Raw genomic sequence first — 13,877 nt, 5'->3', positions numbered from 1 at the left:
AGAGAGAGAGAGAGAGAGAGAGAGAGAGAGAGAGAGAGAGAGAGAGAAGCAGACAGGCAGACAAGCAGGTGGATAGGCAGAGGGGCAGTCAAGCAAACAGAAAGAGAGATGCAGAGAGACAGAGAAACAGAGACAGAGAAGCAGACAGAGACAGATACAGTGACAGACAGAGACAGAGGGGGAGGGTGGAGGGAAGGGAGGACAATGGTTGATGGCTTTAGTTTAAGTGAGCCTGAAACATGCAGCATGCGTTTCTCTTTTGATACACATGGTTTTAATTGGAAAACATGTTTGGGATTTTATTGACACCTATTCCCAACACTCCTCTCCCTTCAAAAAAGACTCCTAGAATATAAGAGCTGGAATAGAACTTAGAGACCATCTAGTACAACTCTATCATTTTACGAAGCAGGCAACTTGATGAGAGCAAATATATCTACCTACAAATAGGTAATACTCCTTTGATAGCCTCTTAAATATAGGTGAGCTCTTAGTTCTATAACTCTTACTTGTCTTCCCTTAGAAACCTTCTTGGGGAACTCAAGCAGACATATGTGAACTGCCTATATGACTATTTTTATTTACATGCCATGATGTGACACTTTTCAGTGGAGCAGCAGAGAATTTATGTTCTACAGAAATTGCAGCTTTCAGAATGAGGGCAGAGCAGAACTAGGGGTGGGGCCATGGAAAGCTCCCAAGTGACCTGAATGGTCCATTGCTGGTAGGGGAAACAGATACAACATGGTGGTCCTGGTATATATAGCCCAATATTAGGTTGTCTGGGCAGTTCCCACCTGTCCCCAAAGAATCTATCAGTTTAGATCAGTTCATAAAATCAGCACATGAGGATTCAAGTCAAAGTAATATTTCTGGTGTAGTATTCATTGGGGGAAATATTTGTCATCCTTCCTATTGTTGTCTCAGGGGCACACTCAGTTTGGGAAGGAATGCTTTCATAGAGCTCTGAAATATACCATGTATGTAATGAGTGGAAAGTTCAATGCCAAGAATGTGAGCAAATCATTAGAGCCCAAGAGCCTTAGTAAAGTGCTCCCATGGTAGATTCCCTATTATTGAGATGTCAGGTGTTACACCATCACAAGCTCTCCAGTTACATTTCCTCGTAATTTGGTCATTCATCCAAGCTAAGCATGTGTAATGCCAGCCAGCCCAATGAGATTCAATGAATGTTCAACAAAAGCCAGGCATTTTTTTTTCGGTCATCAGTTACAGTGCCCAAACTCCATGTAAGTACTTGTTTACTTATATGGTAACTACACAGATTTTACTTGGTCCAACATACCATGTTACTACAACCTAGTAATTTGCATGTTCTTCCTGATTATCTGGTAATTAAACCCAGTAAGTACAAACATACTGTAATTATCATGTAACCTACCATCTGGTCCAGAGGATAGAAATAACCATGTATTTGCCTTATAACTGCGTGGTCATTATTATGTAATGGAATGACCAATAGTGAATAAGGAGGAACAGAACAGACTTTGGTCATGGTGATGTTTCAATCATTACTTCTCCAGCCTCCCAGAAACAAGAAAGAAGAGATGGTACCCAGCAAGCTGGTGAACATCTTTCAAATTGAGATAATCTATGCCATAGTTAAAGACCAAATAAGGACTAATATCTGATCACAGAAGAAATGAGCACAATAATAAATTGATGTCCTATTTACACTTCAGTTAGCAATGTTTATCATTTGTTTATTTGAACCAACCCCTCCTGCTTTGTTTTGCACTTTGAGTGACTGTCGATAGAGGATGCGTTTAATTTAAATCTAACAGTATATATGATTTATGTCATATATAAAATGTTTCACATGTCTTATGTTTCTTAAGGGTGTAAAAAAAAAGATAGCTTTAGGCAATACTTTTAATAAGTAAAAGATAGCTCCTCTCTCTCCACTGAATTCCTAACTGTGTTTCCTGACAAAGTGAGCCTGTCTTCTTGAAGATTGTACCAGCAGATTATGGTGTCTGGCAGGTCCAACCAAGTAGGAAGGGTTTTGGGTTGATGGTTTGAATAAACTGTATGTCATCACCAAGGACCAGCCTAGTTAAGTTTAGTGGGGCTTATCACCATGTTGGTCACAGGATAATGAATTTTTTTTGACAACAACAATTCTTGAAGATTGTTTGCTGAGTTATATTCTAGCAAATTATTAGGTTCTTGATCTGTTTTGGTGGAAGGAGCATATATACCAATGTTCTTTAACAAATAAAGCAGAGGGTCTTAAGCTAATAGTGTGGAGAGAAGAAAACTGGACGTGGTGTCAAGAGACCAGTATTTGAGTTCCTATTTTACACTTACCAGTTATATGAACCTGGACAAGTCACTTGACTATCTGAGTCTCAATGTCCTCATCCAGAAAGAGGAGATAATATTGATACTACCTACCTGAGGGTTGTGAGGAAAGTGCTATGTAATTCTGCAACTGTTATATAATCATTATTATCATCAAATGGTTAACCTTGAAATTAGAGGTACAAATAAGATCCCAATTAATATGTTGTGTCCTTCCCAGATATTGGGCTCTACTAGGTCTTTTGCTGTGGCTTATGGGTGGAATCAGAACTTGCAAGTCATGGCATCACCTTCTTGATGTCATGCTCCTCTTCAAGAATGAAGGACAAACAACAACAACAACAACAAGGGGTGGAATGAATTTTACTAACTCAGAGTGTATATTATACAAGATCCATGATGAGAGAAATTGAGGCTGTGGCTACAGAATGCCACTGAAATTGGTTTCAAACATGAAAAAGAATGAATTAATCAAATGCTTAGTTTACACATTTGACTGATTTTTTCTCCCTCACCAAACTGAGATGTTTTTGGTTGTTGTTTGTTAAACTTAGCACCCTATTGTTTTGACATGGACTGTGACTTGTAAGTATTCTAGCCACGACAATTTTGTTCCCTGGATCCCTTCTTCATTTTATCTTGACCTCCATATGTGTTCTGTGAGTTTAGAAGAGGAAGAGTCATGCAGTTAAATGTATATACATGGACTCCATAAGTCTGGGATCATGCAGAAATGGTATTCACTGTTCCTATTGATTAAACTTTGGAAACAATTTTTTTCCTGTGAATTGTCAGGATTTTCACATGAGTATAGGGACCATCTAGTCTAGCATTATTACTTTTTAGTTTTTGCTTCACCACACACCCAAATCAGGGATTTAAGGAATAAGAATTAATTAAGGATTTAAGCAATTAAGGATTCTTTCAGTGTTCCTTCAATTTTGGAGTCAAGAATTGATGTTTGTATGTTAAGAACTTTTTTATTACTAAAATATTATGATGGCATGTAGACTCATTGTGAATTATATTTTTTTAAAACATTAGTGTGTCTCATTCTGTTCATAAGCACCATATATATCTTTATATTTACTGCAGACTGTGTGTGAAGGTTATGAATACATTTCATTTAAAAGAGTGTAGAATTTGGGCTTATCATTAAGTTAGACTAGCTTTTCCTACCATCCTGAGCATGGACAGATCTATCTGAGTCTGTGAAAATTGACTTCATTATTTCCATTTACTATCTGGACAGATTGGACCATGGAGCACTCAGAGGAGAGGAAGATTTAGTGTAGTGGAGAACACTGAATTGTAGTCCCATTTTGCTACCTAAATGATCTTGAACAAGTCACTTTACCAGACAGACTCTGATTATCAGTTCCTTTATGATTTCCAATGTCCCTTCAGATTCTAAATCCAGTAATCCAAAATGACTTCCTACCAATGGAAAGAATTCAACTGGAGAAATTAAGTAGCTTATTTTGGGAACAAAATGGTGAATCAGAGAGAAGATAAAGATAGAAGAAAAGGTCAGAGGCTTGGTAAGAAGGGAAGGCTCTTTCTTTTTAATTAAGTCATTTTAACATTCTTTTAAAATTTTTTAAGTTCCAAATTCTCTTTCTCCCTCCAGCCCCTCCTCCAGTCATTGAGAATGCAAGCAACATGATATCAATTATACGTGTGAAATCATGCAAAACATATTTTCATATTAGCCATGTTGTGGGAAAAAAAGCAAGAAAAATAAAGAAAGTGAAAAAATATGCTTCAATCTGCACTCAGAGTTCATAATTTCCCTCACTGGAGGTGGATAGCATTTTTCATCATGGATCCTTTGGAATTTTCTTGGATCATTGTATTTATTAGATTAGCTAAATCATTCATAGTTGATCATTATTACAATATTGCTGTTACTGTGTACAATGTTCTCCTGATTCTGCTCACTTCACTTTACATCAGTTCATATAAATCTTCCCAGGTTTTTCTGAAATCATCTTGCTCATCATTTCTTATAGCACATCACAATCATATACTGCAACTTGTTCAGCCATTCCCTCAATTTCCAATTTCCCCCCCACAAAAAGAGTTGCTATAAATGTCTTTATATACATAGGTCATTTCCCCCTTTTTTTGATCTCTTTGGGAGGTAGACATAGTAGTGGTATTACTGGGTCAAAGGGTATATATTGCCCTTTTTTATAGCCCTTTGGGCATAGTGCCAAATTGTTCTCCAGAATGGCTGGACCAGTCCACAACTCCACCAACAATTCATTAAAGTCCCTATTTTTCCTCATCCTCTCTAGCAGCTATCATTTTCTTTTTCTGTCACGTTAATCAATCTAATAGGTATAAAGTAGTACCTCATAGTTGTTTTAATTCACATTTCTCTAATGAATAGTTATGTAGAGCACCCCCCCCATGATAATTGATAGCTTTAATTTCTTCTTCTGGAAACTGCCTGTTCATATCCTTTGCCCATTTATCAATTGAGGAATGGCTCTTATTTTTATAATTTAGCTCAATTCTCTATATATTTGAGAAATGAGGCTTTTATCAGAAAAACTTGCTGTAAATTTCCCCCCTCAGTTTCCTGATTTCCATTTAATTTTGGCTTCATTGGTTTTGTTTGTACAAACCCTTTTTTAGTTTTATGTAATCAACATTATCTATTTTGCTTCCTGTGGCCCTCTTCATCTCTTGTTTGGTATCTTGTTTCTCTATCTCTTAGGAAGGATTCTAGCAGAATGTTTTGATTCTTCCCCATTCTTACTCCTTTCCTCAATGTTAAGATTTTCCTTTCATGTTACAAATAAAAAGTCAATACCTTACTTTCTACTACACTTACTTTGGATCCCTCCATCAGCCACCCCCTCCCCATAAACATATTCATACATAGTACTTACATAGGACCACAGGATTTGGAGCTAGAAGGGACCTTGGAGTTTATCTTATTCAACCCCACTCAAACTACAGATGAGAAAATGGAGGCCCAGAGAGAATTGGAAGGAGTAAAGTCAGATTTCAAACCATGGGATTCTTACTTCTAATCTAGTTCACTGCACTATATTACATTGTATAAACAATCTTCTGGAAAGTGAAAAACTCACTCCAGGTTGTTAGGTGTTATTTTAGCATTCTATTTTAACTTGTATGGTATCAAATGATATTAGAAGGGTATAAGAAAATTCTCAAAAGTGTATAGACCACATCTTTACTATCACACAAGTGATTGAGAGATACAGAAAATACAATGTTTACAGTTTGTTGAATATATGAAAAATCTTTGATATAGTAAAGCAAAATATCACCTTGAGGACCCTCCTCTAACAAGGTATCTCCTATCAAAATTAAATAAGATTTGTTGAAAGATATAAAAACAGTGATTTCTTCACTCAACAACTCAATATGAAGTTAAGCATAAAATGGAAAAACACACTCATTCAAAATGCTTTCCGTTAACATGAAGGAGATCTAATTCAGAGTCTAGGTTGAAGAGGGGGAAATGATGACATTCTCTATATGTTTGTGGATGACATTGTGTTGATTGCATCAAGTACTAGACCATAGAAAAGCTTCTGTGATAAGAACAAAGTCTATTTGATTTTTTCTATGTAGACCAGGCTGGTTTTTCCCTTAAAAAAATAAACAATAAAATTATCCTCAAGACTTAAGTAGTCCAGGGAACTAAGGCTTGACTCATTGATATAGCTTCTTGATTCCCTAAGTACAAAAGTCTAGCACACAAGTGTGTTTTTTTTCTTCCCTGAAAGTCAACTATGAAGTCAGGGAAATTATGTACAACTGCATCAAGCGTTTAGCGCAGTGCCCAGTATAGAGGAGGCAAAAAGCCTGTGGACTTGACCTGAATCAAAGTTGTATCCTTGGTGAATATCTTCTCCATGCTATTGTTAAGTAAACCTCTTTTTGTTTAATGTTACATGGTCTATGAGACCTGAATCATCATAATGACCTCAGTTAGACCTGGCTCAGAATAGCCCCCTAAATAAGATTCATAATCATTCCAAAGGTTCAATTTAACTATCCACAAAGGAAAAATGAAGTCGATGAAGAATACCAATTGTTCAATCTATTATATAGTTAGATTATATAGATATTATATAGTTATATATTATATAGAGCTTGTCCATTAGTATCAGTGTGTGTGTGTGTGTGTGTGCGTGCGTGTGTGTGTGTGTATGTTTATGGACAGAAATTGGAACTAGACAATGAAATGAACAGGAAGAAGAGAATGGATTATCTTTGGAAATTAAAGAGTTCTATTATCTACCTTCTGCTTATATTATTTTTATTAGAACAATGGCAAGAGCATGGGATTTGAAGTAAAAGGATTAGAGAATTTGAGAGTTGGAAGAAGCCTCAGAAGCCATCTGACTCAAGCTGGCTCTAAGAATTTCTTCTAAAAATTGTTAATAATTAGTCATCTATACCCTTAAAGAGATCAAAGAAAGAGGGATAAGCTCTGTCTATATATACACACACACATGCATATATGTATAATACACACAGTAATACAAATATTTATTTATTTACAGCAGCTTTTTTTTGTAGTGGCAAAGATTTAGAAACTAAGAGGTTACTCATTGATTAGGGGATTAGCAAAATATAATATATGAATGAACTGGAACATTATTGTACCATGAAAAATGATGAAAGGGGCAGTTTCAGATAAACTTGGGAATGCTTTTATGAGTAGACACAGTGAAGTAAGATGAACCGAAATAATGATTTATGCAATAATAACTATATCGTAAAGAGAAAACAACTTCGAAAGGCTTAAGAATTCTGATCAATGCAATGACCAGTCTCTATTTAAAGGAATTTTATGAAACATGCTGTCATCTCCTGACAAAGAGATGATGAATTCAAGGTGTGGAATGAGACAAACATTTTTGGACATGGCCAGCCAACATGAATTTGTCTGACTTAACTATGGATATCTGAAACAAGGGTTTTCTTTTTCTTTCTTTCAAACTGCGAAGGGAAGAAGAGGGAGAATAGGGTTAGTGATAGAGTTACCAAAATGAAAACAAAAAAGAAAAAGTAATAAAAGAGGATTACTGAAGATTAAAAATGCATAGAAGAGAACAGAAGAGTTAGTAGGGAACACAAATAAACAGTCCAGCTTCAAAAATGACATGTTGAATTTACTATACACTTAAGAAGAAAAGCAAGCTGTTTGGATTGTAGATTCACAACTTCACATAGAATCCTTTCCTACTTTTTATGCTTATTTATTTAGTGTTGGTTAACTTCAGAATGAAACAAAGAAAAAATACTAATAAGTGGACATTAAGCTTCTTCTTGAAGACCTCCAATGAAGGGGACATGAGTTTAAATTCTGGTTCTGACACTAAGTTCTGTGACATTGGGCAAATCATTTGACCTCAGTCTCAGTTTTCTCCTCTGGAGAATGGGGATATTAGGACTTTGTCTATTTACCCTTGGAGGCTATTGTATAGAAAAAGTTCTACAAACTATGAAGTGCTACCAAAACTTCAGCAATTATACCAGTCTCAAAGTTAGGGGACCTAGACTCCAGTCCTGGCCTCTCACACCTCCTAACCCTAAACCTTGGGTAAATCACCTCCTTTTCATGAACTTTTGTGCCTTCATCTATAAAATGAGATAATTTCTGAACTCCCCCTTTCATAGGATTTTCATGAAGAAAGTGTTGTGCAAAGTGATTTGCAAAGGTTAGTTATCATCATCATCATTATTATTACTATTACTGGTTCATTAACATACAGAATCTAGCTCTAAATACTCAAGCCCCTTCAGTTTGACTGAGTGTGGTCAAGCCTGGTTTGTAAAAGCCCACTGGAAAAAGAATGGGTAAGGAGATTGTTTAGAACAGAGGAAAGAATCGAAAGAGAAGTTTGAATCCTGATTCTTCTACATATCATCTGTTTCCTTGGGAAAGTGACCTCACCTCTCTTGATCCTGGGGTTCCTCATCTGTAAAAGAGACAACATTGACTGTACATGACTTTTACCATCTTTTCCAGCCCTAAATCCATGGTCTTTTGAACACAGTTTTTTTTTACAGATCTCAGTGCATACTGAAGCCCCCACCATGGTACCTGCATAAAAGATATTTTATTTAAAGACAGAAGACTGTTTGCTTTTATTTAGTAATGATGAGTTAAAAGCCTCTTTAAAATGGGCTCTGGTTTCTCCTCTGGGTGGGCTCACTGTTGGCAGGGGGCCATGCAATACTTCTTGGATTTGTTTCCTTTCATAAGCCCATTAATTAGAAGCAAATAAAGAAAATATATAGTTGCTTTAAATTTCTCCTCTTTTTACTCTCCCTATTGCTTCTTTCCCTTCAATGAAAGGTCCAAACAGCAAACATGGGGTGCATGGCGTGAGGACAACAGTGGTGTGCAGACCGGATCACATGCATGGGGCTTCATGTAAGTTTCATGACTGCATTTGCTTTAATTGATCCGGCAGCATGGTGCCCCTCATGGAGTGGCTTAAATCAATGTCAGCCTTAAAGTGGTACTAAATTCCTTTTTTTTTTTTAGTCACAGTTAAAGATTGCTTATTTATGAGACCAATGAGTTAAGCCTCTTAGTCCTCAGAGGCCTGCATCTTTCTAGAACCTTCAGGGGTATTTCCTGCTTTGGACAATTCCCTGGCTTTGGGGAAAAGGGGGGGGGGGGCTGAATATAAATCTTTCTTGGTGAGGCTCCCTCATCCCTCATCACCTTTCAGAGGGATCAAAAGTTCTCATGTTGCCTTTTTCTTGGCAGGCCATATTCCACACCCAAGGAAAGATGGGTCTCTTCTCTCCACCAGAACTGTCTTTCTGGAGCACTGATAGTTCATCATTCATTCAGCAAACCATTTTGAGTACCTATAAAGATCAAAGGATAATAGTTATATGATAATAGGCACCATTTCTTTAGCATTTTAAAATTTCCAGGGCCCTTTCCTCACAACAACCCTGGATAGATAACATAAATATTATTATCCCTAATTTACAGATAAGAAAGCTGAGGTGTAGATGAATAGAATGACTTCCTGAGGGTTACACAGCTACTAAATTCAGTGCTAGAACTCAAACTCAGGTGTTCTGGCTCCATCAATGTCTAGTACACTTTGTACTGCATTCATGTTGCCTCTCTGGAAGGGACCTTTGTTGTTGTTTTTCAGTTGTTTCAGTCATGTCTGACTCTTTGTGATTTCCTTGGCAAAGATATTGACGTGGATTGCCATTTCCTTCTCTAGCTCATTTTACAGATCAGAAACTGAGGCAAGTAGGATTAAGTGATTTGCCCAAGGTTACACAGATAGTACCCGTCTAAGACTGAATTTCAACTCAGGTCCTCCTGACTCTAGGACCAGTGCTCTATCCATTGTACCACTTAGCTCAGAGGTGGGGAACCTGTAGCTTTGAGGCCACATGTGGCCCTCTAGGTCCTCAAGTGCTGTCATTTGACTGAATCCAATCTTCACAGGACAAAGTTTGGATTTGGTCAAAGTGCAGGTTCCCCAACCCTGATCCTAGTTGGTTGGAAGGGACCTTAGGCAGCCTCCTTTTTATAAAAGAGGAAGTCTGGGCCCAGATTGCTCAGAACCTGCTCTTGAGGTGCTTACAGGGCTGATAAAGGAAAATAACACATAAGACTATTGTAAAGAATTGTAGGTGGGGAGACAAAGATGAATTATGAGGGAGACTGTTAGTACCAACTGATGCTCCAGTAAAAGGAAAATAGCATGGCATATTTAGCACTTAATAAAGAAGCATTTATTAAATACTGTATTCCTGGCATTATGCTAAGCACTAAGGAGTTAGAGGAAGGCAAAAATAATCCCTGCCCTCAAGGATATTTCATTCTAATAAGGCAGACAACATGTAGATAAATACACACAGATAAGACAGATAGAGAGTGAATAGAAGGTAGCCTTAGAAGACACACTTCTAGTAGCTGAGGGTATTAGGGGATGCCTCTTGTACAAGTTATCCAGAGATAGGAGATGGAGTATCATGTGTGAGAAACAGCAGAAAGAACAGCTGAACAGTAAAGTGTACAGAGAGGATTAAAGTGTGAAAAGACTGGAAAATTAGGAAAAGGCTAAGTTGTAAAAGGCTTAAATTCCAGGGAACTTTATATTTGATCCAGGAGGTAATAGGGAGCCACTGGAATTTAGGAAAATCACTCCGGCAGTTGAGGGGAGGATAGACTGAACAAGGGTTGGATTTGAAGCAGGAAGATCAATTAGAAAGCTATTGCGATAGCCAAATTAAAAGATAAGAGCCTGAACTAAGGGGTGGTTATATAAATGGAGTAAAGTCAATACACACACCTATACATATAAGAGATAAAATGAAAGTAGAAATGACAGTTTTGGCACCTGGATTTGTGGGGTGAGTGAAAATGAGGAGTCTCGGTTGACATTGAGGTTATAAGCCTGGGTGACTTGGAGAATGGTAGTGCTCTCAATAGTAATAGGGAAATTGGGAATAGGGGAAGATTTGGAGAGAAAGAAAATGAGTTCTGTTTTGTACATGAATTTGAAATGCTAATGAGACATCCAATTTGAAATTTTCAGAAGGTAATTAGTTGGTGATGGGAAACTATAGCTCAGGTGAGGGCTGGATAGATAGATCGGAGCACCATTTGATAGATAAAACAATCGAGACCAGGGGAGCTGATGAGAACCCCACATGAGAGAATATAGAAGGAGAAATGGGCCCAGGACAGAGACTTAGGGGGCACCTACAGTTAGTGGGCATGACACAGATAAAGAGCCAGTAAAGGATATTGAGGAGGAATAGTTGTACAACTAGAAAGAGATCAAAGAGAGCTGTGTCATGAAAGCCCAGAGAGAATCTGGGAAGAGAACAGGCCACTGCTGATCCACAATGGTCCTAATATTTCTTTGTGAAGTATAAGGTGAGGTCCTCAGCTGAGGGGTTAGGAGGAAAGGATGCCATGAGAGGCATTGTGAAAGAAGTAAAGGTTTAGAACAGGTGCTGTCATAAATATAATACAGAATCGATTAGAGAGGAATAGGATTGCCTTGCTGCAGTGAAGGCCCAGTTGACATTAGATAATGTAAATTTGTAGTGGAAGGTATCAGAACAGATTTATGATTTCCTCTGGTTCTGTTCAGCAGCATGTGAATTCAGAAGTGAAGGTAGCACATGGTAGAAGTAACCCAAGTTTGGGGTTTGACAAGGCATAATCAGTAATAGGACAAAGGATCAAAGGATATGAAAGTAGAGGAAAGTCGAGAGGGGAACTGGTTCATTGAGGGCTCAAAATTGGGAAGGGAGGAGAATGTAGCCAGAGCACAAAGGAGGGAATGGAAGTCATGGTGAGGATGAAAAACATAATTAGAATGTTACATAGGGAAATATGGAATAATGAAAGATTATGGTCTGATAAAGGAATTGTGCAGTTCATGGACATAGTGGAACACTTGTGAGTGATGGTAAGATCAAAGATATAGCCATCTTTGTTTGAGCTGAGGTGGAGTGGGGGGGTAGGTAATGGGAACTGAGTATATTGAGTTAAGTTGAATAGATCGAAGTAGCTTAAGGTATCTGAGGGAATGTCAATATATATGCTGAAGTCTCCTAGTATCAGGGCAGGGATTGGGGTAGAGAAAAAAAAAGTATGAGTCAAGTACTGAATTCATTAATGAAGGACAATATAGTAGGTATTGGTAGACAATGGCCATCAGGATCTCAATTAGGTGATAAAGCTACATAGTGTGGCTCTCAAAGGAGTAGAAATTGCTGAATGACAGTGCTAGAAGGAACATGGTTAATCAATTTTCCCATGGGATAATATAATATTCTGATTGTGACCTTTTTGGGGGGAGGTGGAGAGAAGAAGAGAATCATGACCACCTTATCCCCTCATCCTTATACCTTGAATCACAGCTATTATCAATCCCTTTCTAGATTGGGATCTTTCCCTCTCTAATGGACATATATAACCAAAAGAACCTTTGCTTTTTTCTGTCTTTCCAGTTGGGAATGACATCACATACATAGAAAATATCACATCTAGAGTACTGAGCTCACTTTTGTTTTAGGAAGGACATTGGCAAATAGGGATCATCCAAAAGTGGGCAGCCAAGGTGATAAAGGACCTTAAGTGATGATGCCTTAAGTTCGTGCCATATGAGGATCAGCTAAATAAACAGGATAGTTAGCCTCTAGAAGATGCAAGAGAAAATAGTAGACTACCATGTAAAAAAGGGGAAAGTGTTATTCAACTAGACCCCAGAGAGCAAAAGTAGGAGCTCTAAATAGAAGGTACAGAGATGTGCTTATAAGGCTTGATGACAGGAAAAACATCTTTATAATTGGAGCTGCCCTAAAGTGGAAAGATGGTAGTACGTTTCTTTTTATTTGAGGTCCTTAAACAAAGGCTGGATGGCCACATGTTCAGTATTTTGTAGAGGGCATTTGTTTTCAGATATGCATTAGACTAGCTGGGTGGTACAGTGAATAGCACACTGGGCTTGGAATCCGGAAGAGTCATCTTCATGAATTCAAATCCAGCCTCAGACACTCAGTAACTGTGTGGCCCTGGGCAAGTCTCTTAATCCTGCTTGCCCCAGTTCCTCATCTCTAAAATGAACTAGAGAATGAAATGGCAAACCACTCCAGAGTATCTTTGCCAAGAAGACCCCGAATGGGGTCACAAAAAGTCAGATATAACTGATATGACCAAACAACAAAGATGGGCACTGTAGTTACTTCTAACTCTAAGATTCTGTGAGCAAGCCTTGACAGAGGCAGCTTAGTGCAGCAGCTTCTAGACTTAGAGTCTGAAAACACAGGTTCAAATACTTCCTCAGAAATTTACTAGCTGTGTGACCTAGAGTATATCACGTAATCTCTCTATACTTCAATTTTGTTTCTCCCCATCTCTAAAATGAAGTTATTAGACTAGATAGCCTCTAAGGCTTCTTCTGCTTCTTAATCTATGATCCCTTTCTTAAGTGACAGGGCTGGCACTGGATCTTGAGGATCCTGAATCTTGGTCCTCTGTGTTATATGCTCCCTCTCTGAAATCCATACTGATTCACAAGGAACTCTGCATTGTCTTTTGGGGAGAGAAGGAGTACAAAGTCCTCTGGTTCATGGTTGCAGAATTAGAGCTGAAGCAGACTATTTCTTTGACTGAAGGTTGCCCTGGTGAACCTGTTAAGCATTTACCTTTGTGAAACAGGAGAGGAATGGGCCATATGGTGCTGCTAATGACATCCCATTCTATAGCTCCAGGAAACCTGAAGCCCTGCTATCCTTTCTCTTTCATATTACTCAAGTGTGTAATACACTGATTCATAATTAATGTGTTTGATCTATTGGAGGGTCTATTTACATTCCCATTGCTTGCTCTTCACAGAAACAAAAACTTGGCCTGTGAAAGCTACAAGGTTGTTCAACACTGCTGTCTCTCTCTCTCTCTTTGTCTCTCTTTGTCTCTCTCTCTGTGTCTCTGTCTCTGTTTCTCTGTCTCTGTCTCTCTTTCCCTCTCTTCCTCCCTCTCTTTCCCCACACACCCC

The sequence above is a fragment of the Vombatus ursinus genome, unplaced genomic scaffold, assembly GCF_900497805.2.
Source record: "Vombatus ursinus unplaced genomic scaffold, bare-nosed wombat genome assembly UNPS02014793.1, whole genome shotgun sequence".
Taxonomy (NCBI): domain Eukaryota; kingdom Metazoa; phylum Chordata; class Mammalia; order Diprotodontia; family Vombatidae; genus Vombatus; species Vombatus ursinus.
The sequence above is the reverse complement of the archived record's forward strand: the minus strand, read 5'-3'. Positions refer to the sequence as shown.